The sequence below is a fragment of the Halichoeres trimaculatus genome, unplaced genomic scaffold (genome assembly GCF_033239565.1).
Source record: "Halichoeres trimaculatus isolate MK-OKI-2021-1 unplaced genomic scaffold, fHalTri1.1 fHalTri1_scaffold_6, whole genome shotgun sequence".
Classification (NCBI taxonomy): Eukaryota; Metazoa; Chordata; class Actinopteri; order Labriformes; family Labridae; genus Halichoeres; species Halichoeres trimaculatus.
The window spans coordinates 484,006-506,922 of NW_027437184.1; the positions used below are offsets into that span (position 1 = coordinate 484,006).

Here is a 22,917-nt window from a genome sequence, read left to right on the forward strand (position 1 = left end):
GTGACTGTGATTAGACGGGACACCGACCCAATCAGCGCTCTCACCGAGCCGGGAACAAACTGGTTTCTTTCTGATGGAAGAAACTGTAACTAATGTCCATCAACCTGTCCAACAGGGATGAAACTGTAGCTGAGCGACTGTCTGACTGTCTGACTGCAGCGTCAGAGCCTGGTTTACAGCTCTACATCAAGTGGACTCTGTTGGACACACAGAGGCTCACACAGAGTCGCCTGAAGACAGAAATGTAAATATGTATCTGAGTAACACAGACTGTGCGTCTTGTAGCATCATAAGATAAGATACATCTTTATTTGTCCCCAACGGGGAAGCTAACAGAGCTACAGCAGCAAATGAAGAAATGTGAAATGAAAACATTACACTGAGAATTTCAGCATCTCTGTGAATAGCATGGCGCTACTCTGCCTTCTGGTATTCCCTCTGTTGCTGGGTTAGCACGGCTAGCTTGTCCATCTTATTGGAGACGGATCATTCCCATCACCATGGATTGAAAGACAGGTTCATGTCCTCTGTTTTTAGCTCACACTGCAGCACTAGCATGTCATCCTTGCCTCCTTCCCCTCAGCCTCAGAAGGAACATTCGGCCTAGCATCAGTTAGCATTAACTTGCTACAGGCTGCTAACAGCTGATCTTATGTGTAAACAATGAGACAATTGTATGCATGGAGATAAAGACACACATAGGAATAAAACTAGTAAACACACTACTGCAGAAACAACCAGTTTGGTGTCATTGACCAACAAATGAGAAAAGTAAACGCAGGCCCCAAATGCAAAACTGACAAAAAGAGAAGAAAAAAAAGGACAAAAAAGAGGGAACTGCTACAAAGAGCACCCACTAGAGGGACTCTTGGGGGACAAAAAGTATCAATAACATTTTAGGTTTTCCCTCTGGCATCCCCTCTGTTGCTGGGTTAGCATGGCTAGCTTGTCTATCTAATTGGACATATATCCTTCCCCGTAACCATAGATATAAGGACAGGTCTGTGTCATCTTTTTTAAGCTCACACCACAGCATCAGCATGTTACCCTTGCCTCCTTCCCTTCAGCTCACAAGGAAAATTGGGACTATTGCCAGTTAGCTTTGACACACTAAAGGCTGCTAACAGCTGATCTCATGTGTAAACAATGATATTTATGGTAGAAATGGACATGAAGACACACACAGGAATGAAACTAGTATAAACACTGCTGCAGAAACAACCAGTTTGGTGTCAATGGCTAACAAATAAGAAAAGTAAACACAGGCCCCAAATGCAAAACTGACATTAAAAGAGAAGAAAAAAAAGGACAAAAAAGAGGGAACTGCTACGTAGTGAGCCCACTTGAGTGACTCTTTGGGGACAAAAAGTATTAACAACATTTTAGGTTTTCCCTCGGGCATTCCCTCTGTTGCTGGGTTAGCATGGTTAGCTCTTCTATCTTATTAGAAACAGATCATTTCCCATCACCATGGATGGAAGGACAGATCCATGTCCTCTCTTTTTAGCTCACACCGCAGTATCAGTACGTCTCGCAGGGAACATTGGGCCTAGCACCAGGTAGCATTAACATGCTACAGGCTGCTAACAGCTTATGTTATGTGTAAACAATGATATTTATGGTATACATGGAGATAAAGACACACACACAGGAATGAAACTAGTATAAACACTGCTGCAGACACAACCAGTTTGGTGTCAATGGCCAACAAATGTGACTTAAAATAAACACAGGCCCTAAATGCAAAACTGACTAAAAAGAAAAGGAAAAAAAAAGGACATGCTTATAGCACGATCACCTGCTGCCAAATATTTATCATCTTAAACTCCTCAATACGCTTTACTCCAGTCCCCACGGTGCGCAGAACAAACAGGAAACACAATGGACCCAGGAGCTGGGGATGAGATGAGCCCAGAAACTGCACTGCCAGATGATATTAATGCACTTATTTAGTTTTAAAGCTGTATTTTGGTGCTTTAATGTCTGTAACCAGAGATGAGGGCACTGTGCACAGAGCACAGAGAGCACGGAGGAGGCCACAGGCTGGATTCAGACTCAGGTCACGCTCTCAAGGGCTAACCACATGAGACACGACCTCAACCGCTAGGTCATATCTGCTCAGAATCAGAAGTGAGCACAGAATAGAATAGAATAGAATAGAATAGAATAGAATAGAATAGAATAGAATAGAATAGAATAGAACTTTATTGTCATTGTAACAAGTACAACAAAATTGAAGTCACAGCAGCAATCAAGAAAACCAAAGTCAGAAAGAGTATAGAAAGTGTAAAAAGCTCCATAGTAAAATAGATGCTGACAGCTTGTCCATCATTGTCCAGTCAGCCAGCCTCCACCTCCACAGGGTCCAGGACTGAGCTTCTTCAGCAGTCTGTTCAGTCTCTGTCTCCTGGATCCTGTCTGCTCACAGCAGGTGAAGCTCTTCACATGTGGCCTTGGTGTCTGCTGTTAGCTCTGTTAGCCATGTCTGTGGATAGCATGATGCTACTCTGCCCTCTGGTATTCCCTCTGTTGCTGGGTTAGCACAGCTAGCTCGTCCATCTTATTGGAGATAGATCTTACGTTCCCAATAACGATGGATGGAAGGACAGGTCCATGTCGTCACTTCTTAGCTCACACCTGAGAACCAGCACGTCATCCTCACCTCCTTCTCCTCACCTTGAGGGAAACATCCGGCCTAGCACCAGTTAGCATTGACATGCTACAGGCTGCTAACAGCTGATTTCACATGTGAACAATGCAGCCATGGTTACATGTAGGATCTCCAGACAAACACAGGAGAAAAGTAGTAAAAATATCACTGAAGACACAAAAAGTTTGGTGTCCATGACCAACAAATGAGCCATATAAAGTGATGATCCACTCCAAATACAAAGATGACGAAAAAGAGTCAAAAAAATTACAAGAAACAGACAAAGAAGAGAGAGCTGCTGCAAAAGGCAGCTACAACCAACAGGGCGGCGCCTAGCAACCAAAAGAAGAAAGTAAAAAGTCTTTATGAGTCTTAGAAAAGTCAGATCAAGGACGTTGGGATTTCAGTTTGTTGAAAAACTGGATCTGACCAAAAAAGTAAAGTATTGCTTTGCCCACAGGAGGCGCCAAAACCAACATAAAACTGGATCCATAACATGACTTCTAAATGCGCAGTTAGCCTAGCCTAGCCTAGCGTAATGCCAGCAGTAAGCAGCAGAGACAGTGGAGTGAAGCCTTGTGGGACATCCAAAAACCTCCAAAAGCTCTGAGTCACATGTGGTCTAATCCTGGTCTTGGACTCGTCGTGCTCAGGAAGACTTCATCGTCTGCTCCTCTTCTTCTTTTTCACAGTGTAACCACAGTTTGAGACAAGGACACAGACTCTGATCAGGACAATGTTCACGGCCGCTCTCTGCAAACAGCTGCTTAATGTCACAGTGATGAGTGAATGAATGAATCTGCCTCGTTTGCACCACGCACAGATTATTTCCTGCTCGGATGCCATTGGTCAGTTCCAGTTAGATTACAGATGTATGACAACAGAACAGCAGAATCCTATTGATGCCAAAATATTTGACGCTGCGAGCAGATTATGTTGATAACCGCGAGTAGCTGTTTCTACAGATTGGTTTAATCTCTGCTCAGACAGTCAGGAGAAAAAAAAGGAGCCAAAGTCTGCAACAAACACTTAGTGAAGAGCAAAGTGACTTCCTGGTGCTCGGCTGGTTGCCTGGCAACCTCTCAGTCCTGACAGGATGATATCAAAGCTCCCTTCGTCATATTTTCGACAAGAGAGCCGATAAACGTGCTTCCAAAATGTCAAACTACTCCTTTAAAGTGAAGGAGACGCTGATTAGGAGGCGCACAGTGGGAGCAAACGTTTGGTTTCTGCTCCTCGCCTCCTGCTCCTCGCCTCCTGCTCGCGCTCTGCACCAATGAGGAGAACAGGAGCTGCGGTAGGAGTTTCAGGCACGAGGCTCAGTGTGCGTTCAGATTTACGTGCTCTGAATCTGTTTCCACAAGTGTGTGTGTGTGTGTGTGTGTGCGTGTGTGTGTGTGTGTGTGTGTGTGTGTGTGTGTGTGTGAGACGAAAGTGTTCACCAGTGTGTGTTTTGTGCACAGATCTGTGTGTGCATGCGTCTGTGCATGTGTGTGTGTGTGTGTGTGTATCTGTCTGTCTGTCACACTAATGTCTTACATAATAGCGCCCAAAAGGAAAGCTCTTGCTCGTTTGCAGCATGCTCGGCAGCAGCACAGCGCAGCAGCACAGCGCAGCAGCAGGCAGGATGTCCTTGAGTTACCTCAGCCTCCTCTCCTCGCGCCTCCTCTCCTCGCTCCTCTTCCCTCTCTCGTTCTGTCTCCTCATGGATGTCACGGTCTCCCCTGGCCCTCCGCTTTAAGAGCTCTCACACAAACATGACACATGCAGCGGGCTCTACAGTCCTGCCGCAGACTCTTCCTCTTCCCCTGCCATGTTTGCTGCCTTCCTATGCATATATGCATGTGTGTGTGTGTGTGTGTGTGTGTGTGTGTGTGTGTGCAGCGAGCGAGCTACCTGCGGTGCTCGTCACGTGTCCGGGGGAAATGAGGATGGCCTAGATTAGATTCAGACGACTATCTGGGGCATGTGTGTGTCGCTCATGCTATCAGTGTGAGATTACATGAGAGGCATAACGGCGCGTGCAGTTTTTACGGAGCGCAGCAGAGCGTCCAAATATACTAAGGGAGGTCATCGGCGTGATTAATATGCATCATGGGAGACGGGCGATGAATGAGCCCGTTCCTCAGAGGTTACACAGTCAATACGGCTGTAAATGAATCATTAAAGAGACATAGGAGACAATCAAGATCATTCAGTGCCATCTTAATCCTGCAGCCATCATCTGAGCCGTGGATTTATGGCGTTTATCAAAGCGTCGAACACGTGGGACGCTGTGAGGACGAGAGACAAAGAGCCGCTCGTAAAATGCTTCCTGTGACTTTACTGCTGTGAATTATCTGCACAGTGTGACTGGTATGACGAGCAAGACAACGATCCTCGTGTTAGCTCAGAGGTAATGGTATGTTCCTGTTACACAGAGGTTAACGTCGACCCCGGTGTCCCCTGATCGCAGTGCCTCTGCTCTAACACTACGTTCCTGTTTACAGTGATTATTCTGAGAGCGGCCTGTAAACGGGGGCTTGTAAACGCCGGCTGAGAGTGGCGTGATGCAGACAGATGTCAGGGTGTTGGAGCAGGCAGCTGTTAGAGCGCGCTCAGAAACACAGACGACAGGGAAAGAGCTGGAGTGTTTGGACTTCCTGTGTGAGTAAACGTCACATCAGGTTATAGATGTTAAACTGGGAACACAGAGACAGATACTCACTCTGGTTTGGGTTGTACTTCCTGTTTCTGATAGAAGTCACTTGAGTCCAGAGGTTTTGGGTCTTCTAAAGACCACTCAGCTGGATTTCCTACGGGGTGAGGTGTGATACAAAAGGTTTTACTCCCCCAGAGTGATGGTGCTGCACCAGTTCAACAGATAACATTTGACATCCTGAGGGAGGGGGCTGAGTACAGAGAGGTACACGCTCTGACAAAAAGCTGAGTGAAGATGGAAGCAGGGAAACTGCAGCCACGATGTTTGATAAACTACACTTCAAACTGAGTTTATAAAGTTTTTACTAACCTGTGCTTTTTGTTGTTAATTTGCTTTAAAGCAAACGCACGCCCTGACTTTTTTCATGTAGTCTGCAGTCTGGCTGTTCTGTTGGGTCTGTTTTGTAGTAAACTACTCTGGTTTCCAGCTCAGAAGGCACAGCTAATATTTTTCTTTTTTTTTTTCTTTATTATAGATGTACAAAACAAACAATTGGCAGATCTCGACATTTAGATATTTTGTTAATCATATTGTGGCGGAATCATCATCCTTGATTTCTAATCTTACACCAAAAGTTATATCGATAACTGAAAAAAAAATCAGAATTTTTATTTTTACAGCTGATGAAAAAACACTTCCATATAATCCACATATGGTTTAATAAATGAATCAGTGTTTTTATGGGCCAGTGAATTTGTAGATGACAGGAAGTGATGAGATTTACGAGTGTTCCTTTCTCATCACTTCACTTCTATCTCAGAGACCGTCTAATGTTAGTGTTGTTGTATTGTAGTTGTAATGCCGACTCATTCCATTAGATGGCCGTAATTTACCCAAACCAGCCACCTGCATTGACAAACAGCATTAGTGCAGTGCATTGTGGGAAACAGTATGCCACAAAGACAGCTCTGCCGCATACTGAGAAATTTCCCCAGATCAGTAGGACATCCAGGGATTTTTAGCATACTGTAGATTTTCTAAGTTTTTGTACACTGATTACTAAAGGCCATTGACTATATAAAAAAAAAAGGATGTCATCTTGCTCGGCTTGAAGGGAGGTCTCCACAAAAACTGCTCCCCCTGGTGTCTGGCTGCAGTACAGGTCAAAAAATCCATCTCCCATCTAAATCAGTTGTTCTCAAACTGTTTTCACTGACGTACCCTCTATGACATGTATTCTTTCTGCCAAGTATCCCCTATCAAGCGCAAATTAGTTTTGGTTGGAAAAAAAAAAAGTAAAACAGCGCTCTACTATCAGTGTCTATTGGATAAAGTTCTCAGTTTAGGAACTTTAACTTATTTGGATTCAAACATTGATTAAATAAATTGTGTTAAAAGGATTTTTCTTGGTTGATATTATTTTTTTGAATTACATTTTTGAATCTAGGGCAGCCCCTGGAGCGTCCTCGCATACCCCCAGGGGTACACGTAACCCCGTTTGAGAACCACTGATCTAACTCCATCTGGTTTTAACGTCAGGCTTTACTTCTCAGCACTGGCTTCATGACTTCTGTTGGTCAAAGTCTGGTCAAAGTTTGGTCATAGTTTGGTCAAAGTCTGGTCAAAGTCTGGTCAAAGTCTGGTCAAAGTCTGGTCAAAGTCTGGTCATAGTTTGGTCAAAGTTTGGTCAAAGTCTGGTCATAGTTTGGTCAAAGTTTGGTCAAAGTTTGGTCAAAGTTTGGTCAAAGTCTGGTCAAAGTCTGGTCAAAGTCTGGTCATAGTTTGGTCAAAGTTTGGTCAAAGTCTGGTCAAAGTCTGGTCAAAGTCTGGTCATAGTTTGGTCAAAGTTTGGTCAAAGTTTGGTCAAAGTTTGGTCAAAGTCTGGTCAAAGTCTGGTCAAAGTCTGGTCATAGTTTGGTCAAAGTTTGGTCAAAGTTTGGTCAAAGTTTGGTCAAAGTCTGGTCAAAGTCTGGTCAAAGTCTGGTCATAGTTTGGTCAAAGTTTGGTCAAAGTTTGGTCAAAGTTTGGTCAAAGTTTGGTCAAAGTTTGGTCAAAGTTTGGTCAAAGTCTGGTCAAAGTCTGGTCAAAGTCTGGTCAAAGTTTGGTCAAAGTTTGGTCAAAGTCTGGTCAAAGTCTGGTCAACGTTTGGTCAAAGTTTGGTCAAAGTTTGGTCAAAGTTTGGTCTTTATGTTTGCAGAGAAAGTGCAGCAACACTGATGAACTGAACTTGGTGTGTGCACGTAGCGTGGAGAGAAATGAGCGTTTGTCAGGTTGGATGTGTCGCCGTGCGCCCGTCTAAACATCATGAGTAGTTACCTCAGCTCTGCAGCCTGAGAGGACATGAACACACGTTTCAAACTAACGACCTGGTGTTTATAGCGAGGACTGAGAGGTGAGACTGCATCATGAGCTCTCTGTAACAGCTCTCACACACACACACCGCTCTCTCACACACACACACACAGCGCCTGAGCCGGCTTAGCTGGAGGTGCACTGACACAGATTAGATGGGAATCATAAAATTAGAGTGAAGCAGCGTTTGTTTAAGTTGTTCTGTAATTTCCAGTGGATGTGAGAAATGTCAGCCTCAGAGGCGTTTAGAAACGTAATGCAAAACATTTAGGGAGGGTGAAACGTTTCACTGCTCTGACGTCTGAATCAGCTGTAATGATCTTCTCTACCGACACGTCTAACAGGAAGTGTGAGCATGTTTGTGGTGCACATTTGATCACAACCTCCATCTGAGTTTATTCGTCCAGGCCCCCGGTCAGAAACACTTCATGGCTGCCTCCATTACGGCTCTGCCATGCCTGAATAAAGCTGTAAGGAACATTTACCGGAGACGAAAGGCGATGTCTGGGAGACAAAAGCAGTTATTCTAACACACGGGCGGCGTGGCTGCAAATCCAGGGTCCAAAAGCAGATCTTAGAGCGCACAGAAGCCTAAAAGCAATCCTGTTCACTGAGAGGAATCACTAACGCACACAAATGCACCTGAGTCATTCATCCTGCAGACATCTATTCACAGCTTGCTCCCTCTTTGTTTCCACTGGAGAGCAGCAGCGCCGTGCATCGCGCCGTGCATCGCGCCGTGCACGGAGAGCTGCTCCTTTACAGCCAGAGATGTGATCAGGTTTCTGTCTCTGACACAGACGTGCAGATCTGACAGGGAAACCCCGTTAACACCAACAAACGCCAGGCGAGAGCTCCTCTTTAAATTACAGCGTGTCTGCGCAGCGCGGCGCAGACCGGCTCTACATCTCTTTCTCTGAGCCTGCCCCACAGATGAATAGGCAATTTAAAAACACAGCAGTGGGTAGAGTTATCGTATTTATCACTGCGCCCATTACCAGGCTGATTAGTTTACAGTTGGGTTTGGTAGAAAACTCTTTTATTTACACGGAGTCTGAATGAGGAGTGGAGAGAAACGAGGATGACGGCGCTGATACGCTGAGTCTCTGAGCTGTCAGCGACGCCGCGCTGCGAAGATCAGCTCGCCTCCTCCTCCTCCTCTTAAGGAGTGATTGGCTCTGTATTTATTGGTTCTCCCATGATGCTGTTTAATGTTTCTGCTCATTACAGAATGAGTGTGTGTGTGTGTGTGTGTGTGTGTGTGTGTGTGTGTGTGTGTGTGTGTGTGTGTGTGTAGACCTTGGTTTTGCATGCACAGTAGCGAGTGTGCACATGTTCCTGAGCTGTGTGTGCTGCTCCTGCACCGCTGGGAGCTCATAAATACATGATTACTAGGTGATAATAATGTAGGCAGTGCTACTATACACTGTGTGTATAAGTGTGTGTGTGTGTATAAGTGTGTGTATAAGTGTGTGTGTGTATAAGTGTGTGTATAAGTGTGTGTCAGGCTGGCACAGTCATTTAACTTACCTGCCAATCAGCGTGTTGATTTTATTCCTCTGTTTATGTAAATGTGCGGTGACGTGGCGCTGCTGACGGCGTGTGTGTGCGTGTGTGTGTGTGTGTGTGTGTGTGTGTGTGTGTGTGTGTGGCCCCCTGAGGCTCAGGTATTGATAAGGTATGAATAAATGAGGAGCTGCTGGAGATGCTGATAGACATCCAACAAAGACAGCGCCCCCCAGGGACGGGTTGAGGGGGATACAGGAAGGTGTTTGACATGTCCCCACACAGCGCTCCCGTTGGTTCGTCAGGCGGCGTTACATGTTGTACGACTGCAGCAGCTTCTGTGCTTCATTAAGAAATAATCCAGCTCATTAATGTGTTTCTATACGTCTAAAAAAGCTCAGTTAGATCAGCGTTCACGTGCTCGAGCGTACATGTTTAATATTTCTGCTGTTATCACTGAACAAACACCAACTCGATGTTTCTCTGCTCGTGTTGTGGAGCCTGGTGGTCCTGGGTTACAGGAAGCTGATGTTTAATTGGCTCCGTCTCATTTTCCTCCTGTCTTAACCGTGTCTTTGCTGCTTGTGTCACCGTCCTGTTGGATCAAATGTAAGCTGAATTTGTGATTTAGGACAGATTCTGTGGGCTTCTTGAACAAAGGCAGAAGTTTTAGCTTCAGTCTTACACGCTGAGCTGAGGAGGTGTGAAGGAGGCTTTGTTTCGAAGGAGGGATAACTTAAAGCAGGAGGAGGAGCAGGGGATTAAACCAGGATGGATTCAGTCCCTGAAGAAACTGAAGATGACTCTGATTAGTCCTCCTGCTTTTGTTTCCCACAGATATTTGGCAAACGTGACTTTAAGACTGAGTGGGTGAAACAAATCCACCGTGGACGACACAACAGAGCAGCAGTGGTGCAACAGTTAACCCTTTAATCTCTGCAGCTTAAAATACATTTCTGGATTTTGTGGTTCATGATTTCAGCGCTCCAAAAACAGGAAAAATATACATTTTTTTGTTTGTTTGTTGTTGTTTTTTTTGTATTTTTTTTTGGGTTTTTTTTTGTTTCTATGGATGAAACGTTAAAGGGTTACAAGGCGTGTAAGTTAAAGAGTTAAAGAGGGGGCACTTTACTGCTCCTCTAGTTGAAGTAGCTTTAAAATATTTATGGCTCAAAATTTTTATTTTATTTTACTTTTTGTCTCAGACTGGTGTTTTAAGAGAAGCTTTTTGTTTTTGCTGCTGTCTCTAAGTCTTCCTGCTCCACAAACCCCTTCTCTCTGATTGGCCAGTTCCTCTGGAGGCCTTTCAGTAGGGCTAAACGATTTGGGAAAATAATGTAATTGCAATTTTTTGAACCAATATTGCGATTGCGATTTATCATGCAATTTTTTAATTTATTTATTCATTTATTTTATTTAATTATTTATTTGTATTTATTTATTTATTTGTGTATTTATTTATCTATTTATTTATTTTATTTATTTTATTAATTTCATTATTTATTTATTTATTTATTTATTTATTTATTTATTTATTTATTTATTTATTTATTGATTGATTGATTAATTAATTATTTTTATTTATGTATTTTTTATTTTTATTTATGTATTTTTTATTTTTATTTATTTATTTATTGACTGATTGATTGATTGATTGATTAATTAATCTATTATTTTTTATTTATGAGTTTTATTTTTATTATTTATTTATTTATTTATTTATTTATTTTTGTGGGGGGGGGGGGGGGTTCTTTTGCATTATTTACTAAAAACAATTAATAGATCATTCTCTATCATTCTATAGTATGAAGGCCAGGCCTACATGCTATGATGAAATGAAATAGATTGAAGCATGACTTCATACAAAATATATATCTTTATTTAACTGTCACAATCACAGAAGAATTTTGACTGATTGATTAAACTTCAAATTATTAATTTAAATTCAATGAATTGTTCAGCCCTTCCTTTAGGGCAGAACTTGACATAAAAGCAGTTAAAGAATTAACACAAATTTAGTCTGAACATCCGTAACTGTTACTTTGGACTCGTGTCTGAATCATGGGAATAACCCCCCCCCCCACCCCCCCACCCCCCCCCACCCCCCACCCCCCCCACCCCCCTCTTTAATCTGCACCGGAAATCACTGATGCTACTTTACACCTGATGCAGATAAAAAAGTCACCTACCTGTAATATTAAACCATATTCTTCTGCACCCGTCACTGCTGGTGGCTAACAGCTGTTAGCTGTTTGAGGCCTGTTCAGGTGTCTAAGCTTCCCCTCAAATAAATCCTCAGTTTATATCTAAATAAATAAAAACATGACAAACTTTAAAGACTGATAAAAATAAAGTCCAGCAACACCTCAGTGAGATGAGCTTAATGCAGCGAAGAAAACACTTCCTCTGAAGGCTTTTCATTGTTTGATCATAAAACAACGTTTGTATCAGTAAAAACACAGTAAACTGTAGGTGAAAACACTCATTAAGAGAAACTTTACCGCAGTAACGTCAAACTTAATTAAACTTCGAGCCGTTTAACAAAAGTCAGTTCCAGCAGTCTGACTTTGAGACGTCTGAGGGAGGAGATGATGAAAACAAGTTTCATTAAAGAGTTTCAGCGTTTTTAAAGCTCTGCTACAGGCCTGAGAATTAATCAGTGTTTGCACCAAATGCTAATGAACAATTTGTAACAGATCATTAGGAGCGGCTTTACGGCGAGCATGTCAGACTTTAGAGCCGCTCGTCGCAGCTCAGTTACACAAGCCGGGGTCTGACAGCTCTGATGAAATGTGGTTCAGGAAAACAACTTTCAGTCATGTTGTGGTTTTTAAACGCTGACGTGGAGCTCCCAGCACAAACTGTTTGTCTCTTTAAGGGTGTCAGCTCAGCCCGGAGTTTGTAAAACAGGTCATTAACATCACATTTATGACACGGCTCTGTCTGAGCGTCTGAGTCCGTGTTTAACCCTCATCATCATGTGAGCTCTGAGGCCGGCTCTGATCCGATGGCAGAGCGACACTTTCAGCTTCAGATCAGTCAGATAGGCCGGAGCTCGTCATTTCAGGGAGCTGTCCATCAAGTGTCAGAGTCTGAACAACGACGGAGCAATCAATAACTTGTCAGGACGATCAACAACAATAATTCGCCGAGACTTTTCACCTTCTGCTGAGAAACGCTTTGACCTTAAGGGACAAAAGCTGAACTCCTGCAGCATGTGAATTTATTTTTAGTCACATCAGGAGCGATTCATCCTCCAAACTGCATCTCAGCACAGGTAGACCGTCAGTCTGACGCCCTGGCAAGGTTAAAATAGTTTTGGATTTGTCATTATAGTTTAGTTTAGGTTAGTTTTGACCTTTTTTTTCCATTACAGTTTAGTTTTAATTAGTTTTGGAGCGGGCATTCTAGTTTTTATTTAGTTTGAATTTTTGCATCAAGGCTTAGTTTTAGTTTAGTTTTAGTTTAGTTTTAGTTTAGTTTTAGTTTAGTTTTAGTTTAGTTTTAGTTTTTTCATACCTTATTAACCAGGTGCAGGACTCAAAAAGGTCAGAGTAAATATTTTGTAACACTATTTATTTCCCAGTCCAACATAGAGCTCACTGCTCAGTCAATGCTGATACTGAACTGTTGGCTGCTGCCTTCAACACAAGAAAATAAACTTAATATAAAAATATAAACATAAATTATATTAAAATAATGTTAACATGAATTACATAAAAATAATAAAAACATAAATTATGTAAAAAAATATAATATGAGCTTTAATAATTAGAAACTTGGACTTTGTAACAATAAAGTCAGACTCAGATTAAATTAAACTGTCACAGATGCTCTGATTCGTTGCTCCTCTACGTTTGGTCTCAGCACAGAGCACAGCCAGTCAGTGCAGGAAACAAACACGTCCCAGTACGTCGCGTCGTGCAAGTTTTTTTTCCCTAGGATGATTTGGGAAATCCACGCCCCCAACGCATGTGATTGGTTCCTGCAGCATCTCTTCTTCTTCTCTATAATCCTGCTGATGTGACATTGAGTGCATTACATGCGCCACCATCGGTCTCCAGGGGAAATGAGGCGCCTCCCAGGTAGTTTACATTTACCTATCAGAATGTTACTTTCACACAAAAACACCGCTAAATGAGGTTCTAGTTCTCATCGTGTCGTAAAACGGTGCTACCTCCGCTGCAGAGCCACAGCTGGCTACAGGGCGCTCGCCGCTTAGTGTATCAGTCCGCGCGCGGCGTGCCAGATATAAACAAACGCAGGTAGTCTGCCAGGACGAAGAGACACGATGAGAGCGAGAGCACGTTTCTTCTTGTTCTGATTTTATATATCATTCTCTGATAGGTAAATGTAAACTACCTGTGAGGTGACTCATTTCCCTTGGAGACCGATGGTGGCGCATGTAATGCACTCAATGTCAAATCAGCAGGATTACACAGAAGAAGAAGAGATGCTGCAGGAACCAATCACATGCGTTGGGGGTGTGGATTTCCCGATGTCATCCTAGGGAAAAAAAACTTGCGTACGGCGCTGACAACTGCCAAAAACTGTCGTAAAATTGGTTGGGAAAATGTGTCGGATTAATTCAAATCCTAAAGGCTGTTAATATTGTCAAAAACTAAAGCTAAGGGAATTTTGTCTTTAATTTTAGTTAGTTTCAGTGAGTTTTGTGAACACGAGATACAGTTTTAGTTTACTTATTGTTTTTGTTTTCTTTTCTAGGTTTTATTAGTTTGAGTTAACTGAAATGTATTTTAAATTTTAGTTTAGTTTTAGTTAACTATTATAACCTTGCGCCCTGGTGGACGATAAATCAGGAATCAGAAACCGATTCACCACAGGCCGTTATCGCTCCTGCATCTCTAAAAAAAAAAAAAAGCACATTTGCTCTGTTTGTCCATGTCTGTTCAGAAATCATTCCCTCACCTTAAACCTACTTCCTCCAAACTTCCTAACACCACCTTTCTCTGTCTCTTAATCCATCTTCCTCCCTGTTTGTGAGAGTGTCTGTGAACAGAGCAGCTCCTTGTTAGCAGATACTCATCGTAGACATCAAGTGTCACTGCGGCTGCACGCTGGGGCTAAATTGAGTGGAAGGAAGTCCCCAGAATTGAGTTACACCACTATTAATCCAGTGAGAACTTTCCAGATCAGTGACTTTGTTCATTAGGAGCCTTCAAAGCTTTAAGTCCATTAGTTACAACGTGTCAGACGAGTCGTTTAAGAGCTGCGTCCTAATGAATCAACGCACCACTGTTCAAAATGACTCCTGAGTGGGACTATCACCAAACAGACACAAGGGGGATCCTTCTTCCACACACACACACTCACACACACACACACTCACACACACAGCGTCAGATAAATCATTCACCAAAGCTCACCAACACGTCCCGACAGCCCGATTCATGCTTCGTCCCAAATTTTATCACCAAATGTTTTTCTCTGTTCAGTCCTCCCTCTGCTTTCTGAGACGTTGGAGGTGTTGGAAGACTTGTTTCCATGACAACAGCGCTCGTCAAACACACTAAAAGTACATATGATTCCCAGCATTTTTTGCGAGGCCTTGTGTAATAGCCAGTGGCGCTGCTTTGGCCCGCCCACGCAGAGTCGGCTTATTTACAGGCAGATCACACCGCTGACAGACGCTGACAGACGCTGACAGACGGACAGCGCTCTGTGGCCACACACCCAGCCCTACATCCACCTTATCTACACCTGCACTAATCCCCCTCCACAACAAACCCCACCACTCTCCAAAATATGCATTCAAGCCTTCCTTCTCCTCCCACACTTGTGTTTTTGGCTCTCCAGTTCCTCCTCATGAAAGATTTCTCTGTCAGAGCGTATTCATCCTTCATCCTCCTCTCCATCACTCTGAGCAGGAGCCGGGGTGAGGAGCTGGGCTCTGTCATGCTCAGGTGTTCATTATGAACACATGACGGCTGCCAGAGTCACTCTGTGCTCTGAGAGTTAGACTCAGCTGGAGGTCTGAACACACCGTTCAGTTCAGTGATTTCCATGAAATTAATCTGCAGCTGCAGGTGAACTGACAGGAAACCAATCATCCAGGTTTTTTAAAGACACATGTCACTAAAAAATGCTCCAACCACAGCAAAATGCAACCAGAAACTCCAACACAAGCACTTTTTTTTTCTGCAGACGTGCTCCTCCGCCTGCAGCAAATATCAGCCAGCTGGATCAATGAGCGATGCATCACTGATAGATCAACAAATTCACACATTTTTACATCTCAGTTATACATGACATGCACCAAATGCCTGTTATTCCTCAGAGGACACAGCTACCTCTTTAGAGTTTCTTATATCAGATCAGTTTCCTGAGGAAGCCCATTTCCACTAGTTAAAAAAGTGAAATAAAATAATAAATTAAATTAAATTAAATTAAATTAAATTATTTTTTTTAAAAATACAATAATAAAAAATATGTGGAAATTATGAGATAATAAAATCCTAATTGTGGAATAATATTCATAATTATGACAGAAAAAAATTGAAACTATGAGATAAAAATTAATAACTGTGAGATCGTAGACAGGAAGAAGCCTTGGAAAAGACAAAGCAGTAGCTTTACTCTAAGAAATGGATGGAAATTGATTTTAATCTCATAATTTCCACTTTAGTATTATTATTATTATCATTATCATTATAATAATAATAATAATAATAATAATAATTATTATTATTATTATTATTATTATTATTATTATTATTATTGTTTTAGATATTATAATAATTTAGTATTATTATTATTATTATTATTATTATTATTATTATTATTATTATTATTATTATTATTATTGAAATTATTGTAATTATTATTAATTTTCTAACTGGCTGAAATGGGCTTCCGTAGTTTCCCTTCAGCAGCTCACACGGTGTGTTGTAACAGTTTACATGTTGCACAGATCACTCGTTGTGTCACTGAGCATTAAAAAAAACAAACAAACAAACAATGAGAGCCGATCACTTACTGTGACGTAGCTCTTCCAGTCGTCTCTTCTGTGTTTCCGGTTTGAATCCAGGTTATCCAATAAAGTCAGAGGCAAACTTCGCTCATGCGTCAGTGGACTCTGGTCGGTTAGCATCGTCAGAAACTGTCGGTGTATTAAATTATTTCATTGTCCTCCAAAGATCCTGAGCTCCCGCTGTCTCTCAGCCCCACCCGGAGCAGGAGGAAGTTTCTGTGTCGGTCGTAATCACCGCAGGTCACACACCTGTGCCCAGGTAACAGCAGCTCCTCCTTCGTTTAACAGAAGCGTCTGTTTTTTAATCCTTAGGAGCTTCCAGCGCCGTCTCCTCCGTTAAACTCCAGCTCAGACAGGTGTCCACAGTCATCAGCTGATCTTTGGCGCTGTTAGAAACACGCTTTGTTCGCTTTGGTTGAGTTTCTGTCCAGTTGAAGCCGCAGACCTGAACAGCTGATCGGTGCGCTGCTGCTGCTGCTGCTGCGGGTGAAAGAGCGCGATGCGTCGCCCGCAAAGTAGCGCGAAGTGCTGAAAAATGTCTCACCATGGAGGAAAATGACGGTCCTCTTTACTAGCTTAATGACATGCAATAATCAGGGGGAGGGGCTTAAGTTTTTACCTTTATAATTATTAGGTTCATTAACTAATACTTTTATATTTGACGGTTTAAACATGTACAGCAGGACTTTAATCATGCTCAGTTTCTGTGGAGGTGAATCCTGGCTCCTGATTGGCTGCAGAGGGTCAGAATGTGCCATGTTTCTGTCTGTAGCATATCTGTATTATTCACATACCAGGAGCATGACACTCACCTTTCTTTAAAAGAAATTCAAAATTATGGATGAGAGATGGTAAAGTGTGAGAGCGTCTGCTCTGAAATTTTAATTCATTTGATTGAATTGCATTTTAATGAATGTTTGTAATGTGTTGTATAGTATTAGATAGAACTGTTTTTGTTTGTTTGTTTGTTTTTTATGCATTTCATTTCCATCAGCGCCCATGTCACCTGCCCCAAAGACTACAGATGAAAAATATCCAGCTTGGCTAAATCAGTATATTTACAGAAATGTTTATCAATGTGCTTTTCTTTTGTATATTAAACCAACAAACTAAACTAAACTATTGGGAACTCAGTAACCAGAATAACAGAAATGAGTCAAAGTCTCCTTTTGATTGGTTTAGCTCAAACCCTGAGGCAGAGTCCTGCACTGGGTCAGATACCCGACGGGGACTGGCAGAAACAGCTGATTTGCAGGTGGTTTTTAAAAACTGGGTTCGGATCTGGGTGGAAAAAATAACAAGCAGGTCGGGGGTTTTAATTTGACACATCAAAATTAATATAGAATAATAAATACAATGAAATAAAAAGGTAACTTGTAAGCTGGTTGTAAGGCTGTGACTACATAGCCAAGCTATCCAGTTCTTATAAAACATCCATGGTTGTGACAAGATCACGGCTCGTACCTGCTGAGCGTCGCTTAAGTCTGGACAGAAAGTAAGTCTGCTATTACACATGTAAAGGTCCTTTAAGAGATTCAAAGTTTATAAGCATTAAAGGTAAAAAACAAGTGATTTCACAGGTGTATGTGAGAAGATGACAGAGGGTTGATGATGGAGCTGAAGTCAGGCTTTTATTGGAAGAGTTGCTTCATTCAGGTGCGTTGTTTACTCACTGGCATCTGAACTATGGTGATACACCATTTAATTTTTAGACAATATGACCCAAAATGATTACTTCAAATACGGTTAAGGGTCGGGCTGCAGGTCGTGTTTCAACGGGTCGGATCGGGTTGTGGTACTAATCGGGCTGATGCGCGGGTTTGTAGTTCGGGGGCGGGTTTGTACGTCCCCAGGTCGGGGTGGATCTTGAAAATTGGACCCGTGCAGGACTCTGCCCTGAGGCTCCCTCTGACTGACTGTGACTGTTAAAAACTAGAGATGGGCTGATACACTTTTTTACATTCTGATCCAATCGATCAAAATTAAATTTTTCCGATACCCGATCCATGCTGATACAGTCGGCAACATAGTAAAACATAAAACAACCAAACATTCTCAGTGTCAGTTCATTTATTAAATAGCGCTGCAACAACCTGAGTGCGATTTGTGCGATGGTATGGTATGTAGAGATGCACTGATCCAACTTCCAACAACCGATCTAACTTTTTTAGTAAAAACAAAGCATCAGAATGTACAGAAACTCTATTCAAATGTAAAGTTTTATACCCTGCAGCAAAAAAAAAGTGCATCAAAGGTCACATTTTAAATCAAGTCAAGAGCACCATTAAAAAAAAGGCGTGGAGCTGTTTGACCGGATCGGTCCCTTTCCCACCAATACCGATACGGCTTTGAGGGGCACCGATACACCGACACCAGGATCTGTATCGGTGTATCCCTATTAAAAAGCTCATAGATTGAAGGTAAAACATACAATAAATGATGGTCTTTCAATGTTTTGGTCTCATGTGCCTTTAGGGCCACCCACTTTGAGGATGGTAGACTACCTGCAGTCGTATAACTGCAAGATAAAACTTTTATTTATAGCATAAAGAGCTTTGTGTCGTCCGTTGATCAGTGAGCGCTAAAGTACACTGAAACTTCAGTCTGTGTGAGTCGTATCCAGACGATCTGCTCAGCGTGGCCCAGTTGGCACACACACCAATAAAAAAACATCATGTTTCTCCTCCCTGTCCACAGGATAACTATAAGTGACACGTTAGCAGCAGATATTTTAAAAAGAGCTGGTTTAACATCAGACACAGCAGATCAGAGAGGAGCAGGACGAACAAAGGGTCTCCAACTTCTTTTCATGAACGATCAAAGAGTTTTTGTTTCTCTGCTCCTCTGGGAAAATACTGAAAACTGAAGAAGGCTGGGTGAAAAATCTTCACATACAGTCCTCTTTAGTTTTCATTTTAGTTTGAAGAACAGTAAAATAAAAAAATCCACATCAGGTTATCTGAACTGGATTCTGATTTGAGGGCGAGCCTCTCCCACCCCTGCCCCCCTCGTTGCACGGCCCTGCAGTTAATTGTAAACACAGTGTTTGTACTGTTTCTTGAAGATTACGTGTCGTCCCTAAACTCCTGTCAGGGTGTTATCCTGTCTTAATTTGGCTCCAGCTCGCAGCGAGGATAAACCCGAGCAGAATGGGAACACGCTTTCTGTCCAGTATCTGACGCCGTCTCTGCGTGGGCGTGTTTTATTCCTTGAGGGAACGCAAATGACAAATGCAGTCAGCGAACACTCGCAGCTGAGTTTAATGTGAACGTCTTGTGACAAGTCGCTGCCTGTTTCTCCCCTAAAAGGTTGTTTGGCTAATAGAAATTAGCTGAGCTGAGATGAAAGGGACGGGAAATCTGGCTTGAATATGTGACTAAGCATCACTTGGTATTTTCATATCTCCTGCCGCCATGCATCCCCTCAACAATATAGCAGCAACCCGGTGAATGGCCTACTTAGCAGAGGGTGCAGTGCAGAGCATGGTCATGTGTGGGTTTACAGCAGCAGATATAGACCGACTGCAGCACGAAAATACCTCTCAGTCCTTACGTCGAAGCCTCGCCTCCTCCTCTCCTCCTCTTTTCCTCCTCTTTTCCTCCCTGGGAGCTCAAACTTAGATCAAACTGGAGCTGAACGACACTTTTCCTGGTGTTATCATTCATTTTGTGCTCTTTCAACTTGTGCTCAATTAAACTCTGTGTCACATCCAGACAGGTGTTAATTCCTGTTACTCCCACACGTCTCCTGTCATCTCATCAAACACAGATCATCTTTCTGGGAGGTTTTTAAAGATCATGCAAAGAGGAGCTCAGAGAGGAGAAAACAATGAATTATACAGAATAAATAACACTGACCTACTTTTTCTTTTCCTGTGATAATGAACACGAGGAGCGTACGATCACGCAGCTCGTGTTCCTTCTATGCAGATGCTGTAAATCGACTCGGGTTGTCCTGTTCCCGTATGGATAACCATCATTTCTCCTGCTTTGACTAATGAGAACATGATAATCATCCTTTATGCTTCATGTCACAGCACCCAGCCTGCTCTGCCAAAAGCATGTGAAAGGAGAGTGGGAGGATGAGGAATCGGTGATTCATCCCTTAGCGCTTCATCAGAAGTGAGGAGGAAGAGTAAGAAGGATTTGTAATTTGGAGGGGAAACAGTACCATTTCAGGACACGTGTGATTACTCAGTCCCAGCTGAGGAACACGGGCCGGGCCGTGTTCAGACACCGGGCTGAGATGATCGGGCTGAGCGTTAGTTTGTTGATTTCACAGAAAACACCCTGCGTCCACTCCTCGCTAATCCCAAACTTGTAAAGTTAATCTAACACTTTTCTCAAAGTGCATTAACAGATCTGAGAGTTCTGCTTTTAAAAACAACGTTAATCACCCAGGCCGGCATGAAATGAGTCACAGCAAGTAATGGAGCAATTAACAGTATTTGGCAGCTTAATAGGAGGTCTTTTATTTTTCTGTCTGCTTTTGAAGCTAGCTTGATAAAACTACAAGTGCAGAGAGGCCAGAGATTTGCAGAATGACCTATTGGTCACTGAAATTACTGAAAATGGGACAACTTATAAAGCAGCAGCCCCCAGCTCGCTGATTACGCAGGAAATTACTTTTCTGTCATTACCAAAGCGCCAAACGACCCAGTTGCATACAAATGAAAGACGTATATGAGAGCAGCACAAACACGCGCCTTTATTTACAGAGCTGTGCTGGACTGGAGCAGGAGCTGTCGTCAGGAAACCGTGTGGGGAAATGACTGGTTTACTGGTGACATACCACTGAGCAGATGGACAAACCAGTTTGGCGCCCTATGGTCAGACCATCAGCCGAGGCTGGTGCCAGCGGCGTGGCAGTGACTCATCCCTCTTTCAGGCCCAGCAACGCTTTTTAAAGACGGGGAAATCAGGCATGTCCAGGAAGGCGGCGTAGGCCTGACCTAAAATATGTCCGGTGTTTCCAGGTACTGCCAAAAATATATCCAAAGGTCGACGTTAAAATGATGGAAACTGTGGGTTCAGCATTAATCTGAAGAAATGTTGACACAGCATTTTTTACCTGGTAACAAGTCAAACTAAGACACCTGGATGTAAGAAACAAAGCCAATGCAGAAGTGCTAAAAGCTGCAGTTCACCAAGTGTCCACTAGAGGCTGGCTGCAGACAGACCAGAAACCACAAATTAGTGTTTACAACCTGGTTCAAAAAAGAAGCAGTTCTGGTCTGTGTCCCTCTTTTCTTCATCTGCCTCATTTGGACCCATAGGCTGTAAAAAAAAAAATGGACGTCATCTTGCTCAGCTCTATGTGAGGTCTCCACAAAAACTGCTCCCCCTGGTGGCTGGCTGCAGTATAGGTTAAAAATCCATCTCCCCAGTCATTCCAGATGGGCTGTGGTCAAACTTTAAAAAATGAATCCACCTGGTAGAAATGTTTCTCACGTCTGATTGTTGTGGTGATTTGAAGATATCATTTGGCTGTCTTGTATCCAAGTCCTCTTTTTTCTGAAAAGTTTTGTTTTCATTAGTTAAACGAGGTTAAAAACAAGGTTTAATGTAACGTTTAACGATGATTGACAGCTGACGTTCTCGTGTATTTTTTTCAGGGATTGTAAAATATGTCTGGAGGTAGAGTCAGGAAGTGATTAGAATCTCCAAAGAAAAATAATTATTATCATTTTTATCACCCAGCTCCACTCAGATTCTCCCAGAATCCCTCACAGTCTCTACTGAACAGACTCTGGCTGCCAATGGCTGCTCCTGTGATGGCTTCAAAACTGTACAATGATAAATGACGGAGCCACGCTGTCCACTCTACATACAGACTATGGTTGGAGCTCAGTTTGTAAAAATGACCCAAAAAAGTAAAAATGACCCAAAACGTAACAAGTCGTTACATTTAACGTCCTGAGAGCTGAGCTTTTGTCTGGGTGCATTTTTCATTTCTCCCTGTTCTCTTTGAGAAGTCAAACTGCATAAGTAAAAGTATGAGTATGTCCGTTAGTAGTTAGCTATTTGTTTTTAGTTATTAATGTTTCTGTACATGAGTACAGTGTTTTCTTTTGTTTTGTCTTATTTCCTTTTTGTTTTTCCACAGAAGTTGGTGTAATGTCGTAATACCACCACATGGGCAGCGTCCCTAAATGTGGCCAACAGGTCAAAGTTTAAAAAGATGAAATATCGTGGATCTGAGAGGCAGAAATGTAACGTCCACATATGTGTTATGGGATCAGTAGTTTGTTACATTTTGGGTTTATTATTTGTATCTCTTATAACGTTTTGAGTCATTGGTACGTATTGGGCTCTAACAGGCCTTCCAGCTGCAAATCAAATATGGCGTCTGCTGATGATGGGCTTCATAACCCTGTTCCGGAACAGATGGGTGATGTCACAGACAAACATGCATGAGCATCTTTCCAGGATGCCACCACCAATATGGCGCCAACATCGACGTAGACCCAGTCTTTTTGAGCATTTCATCAGAAAACAATCACTACGACACATTTAAGTGTTTGAAATCATCAACATGAGATATAGATAAATAAAAACACCGCTTTAGCATTAACATGTTACTGTTCTTCCTTCATAGGGGGCGCTGTCTCTTTTTAAGCTTTACATCAGTGAAGAATTCATGTTAAGATTTTTTTCTATGAAGGTAATTTTTAGGCTTCAGGTTTAAAACGACAGATTTGGTTGATTGAATAAATCAGAAACTGTAGACCAGCCTAAAATCCTCTGCAGTAATTGGCTGTTAGCAATGTCAGTCAGC

General features: G+C 42.4%; 1 protein-coding gene across 5 annotated transcripts in view; it reads left to right on the plus strand.

Annotated features, from left to right (window-relative positions):
* The window catches only part of gabra1 (gamma-aminobutyric acid type A receptor subunit alpha1), a 58,486-nt gene that overhangs the window by 27,944 nt on the left and 7,625 nt on the right, over positions 1-22,917 (plus strand). The gene's annotated exons all lie outside the window — the stretch shown is intronic.